Source organism: Astatotilapia calliptera, chromosome 1 (assembly GCF_900246225.1).
Source record: "Astatotilapia calliptera chromosome 1, fAstCal1.2, whole genome shotgun sequence".
NCBI lineage: Eukaryota > Metazoa > Chordata > Actinopteri > Cichliformes > Cichlidae > Astatotilapia > Astatotilapia calliptera.
This window is the reverse complement of record NC_039302.1, coordinates 26038642-26040865: the sequence shown is the minus strand read 5'-3', so window position 1 is coordinate 26040865 and position 2224 is coordinate 26038642.

The following is a 2224-nucleotide window of genomic DNA, read 5'->3' as shown; positions in this document are numbered from 1 at the left end:
TTAGGAGGAGGGAAATGATATATATGGGGTAATTAAGTTCATGCTTGCAAGGAAAACAGCTTATTTCAGAGCTTGAAGCCTAATTCATTAATTTATCTACCCATAAAGAGTCTCTTTTGTCTTTGGGAACTTGAGGATATCTGTGTATTACACTTGCTTATCTCCTCTCTCCTATGGATTCTCTGTAACATGCAGCATAGAGAGGGATGAGTGGCACAGGAAGTCCCTAAAGTAAATGATAACAACCATGCATTATGAATCATCACATAGGTGAACAAGACTCAGTGACCTTTTGGACCAGTGGTGGGGACAGCTGAAAAAAAGTCCCTCAACAGAACCCCCCTCCCCGCAGCTTTTATTTATTTATTACACCAGGATATAGGTGCACCAGAAGGGATGTTTAAGAATACAAATGTGTACTTGAAACTTTAAAAAAAAAAAATACAAATGGAATATTAATTTTATATCTTCTGCCTTATTTAGTCAGTTTATACATTGCTTTACTTCCCATTCAATATACATTTATCATCTGCCGTCTGCATTTTTTTTTTCCAAATTCATGACCACATCAACCTCCTGAGGAGACTTTAAACTGCCATGGATACTGTCTAATTTTTCTAAGGCCAACGAGAAACTCTGAATGAAAGAATTAAACTGAGGAATTATTAGTCAACCCATGCAAACTGTTATCTTAAATGTAAACTAAGTAGTTTTTAATATTGGTATGTTTAAGGCAAAACCACATACCTTCATAATACTATCAGTTAATTAATTTATATTTATTTTGTAAACTTTCTGTGAAACTTTGTTGTCATATGATGCATTTTGAAAAATAAAATTAATATTTTTGACGTCCAGGAAACTCTGAGGGGTAAAGCACTGGGAAAGCCAAAGGAAAAAGGATTTTATTAAATAAGACTATGAGTATAGGAATGAAATTTGGATTGGATTAGTAGAAGACCATTTGATCAGATTTAGACTGCGTAACTTTGTGAGTGATGTAAAAATGTTTATCTCGGTCAGGTATAAAGAAGACACTTAATGTTCTTTTCCTGATATAAAAATATGACTACACAGCAAGAGCTGGGTTTCAGATTTCATTTGTTTGCCCATCACGTCCTTTTCACAAGTGCTAGGATGCCTGGCTGACCCATAGACCCTCCTGGGTTTCCTTAAGACACAAAATGAGGCTTATATTCAACTTTTAACCTATATAGCATTTATAAACCATATATATTTTAATGGACAATCAGCTTCCAATATTAGGTATCTGCTGATGCCACTTCATCTTCTCATTGTTTGTGTTTGCAGGGCTATTTCTCTGAACATCTGAGTCAGGCTAAAAATGAAAAAGCATAATGTCAGCAGTGACTATTTTTAGAGCAGTTAGTATTAAAGATTGATTCTTGAATGCTTGTTGAGCCAAACAGTGTGTCAGAAGTAAATATTAAAGTTAAGTTTAATCATGATTATTCCCTTCTTTTTAGAAATAGAATAGGTTTGGAACATAGATAAGCTGCTGATCTAATGGACAGCCAAGCAGCTTCTCACAAAGGTCATTTCATGGAGTGCTAATAGAAACCACCCATATATAGGCACATATATAATGTGCTTTGTGTGTGCAACTGTGTGTGTATCCCACCATTCCTCTTGTCCAAACTAAAGTTAGAAACATGTTTTCAAAAGCTTTCAGAGTTTTTGCTCACATAACTAACAGCAAATAAGTACAATTTATTTATATAGCATGTTTCATGACAAATATCACTAAGGTACAACACAAAAAAGACAAAACATTAAAACAAAGTTACCAAAAAGCAAGTTTAAAAGGATGAGTTTTAACTGCTTTGTGAAAGAGACCACTGAGTTCACAGATCTCAAGCTCAGAGGGAGAGAGTTCCCGTTTCTGTTGCAAAGGTTTCAGTGACCTGCTGGGGACATATGGATATGAAAGTTCTGTCATATATGCTGATGCTTGTCCATGCAGAGCTATAAAAGTTAAAACATGAATCTCAAAGTGGACTCTGAAGTTCATAGGCAACAACTGACTAGTATGTGAGTACTTAAAAGATTTAGGCAAACACCTAAACACAACAGAGCCTACTGAGCAGCCCCAGGCAGTTCAGCCTGATTCTCCTGCTTCTTTAGAGCTACCTTCACTGCATGAACCCAAGTCTGTGGGTCCAACTCCGTCTGCGAGTCAAGAACTCGAGCTAGTGGATCCTGC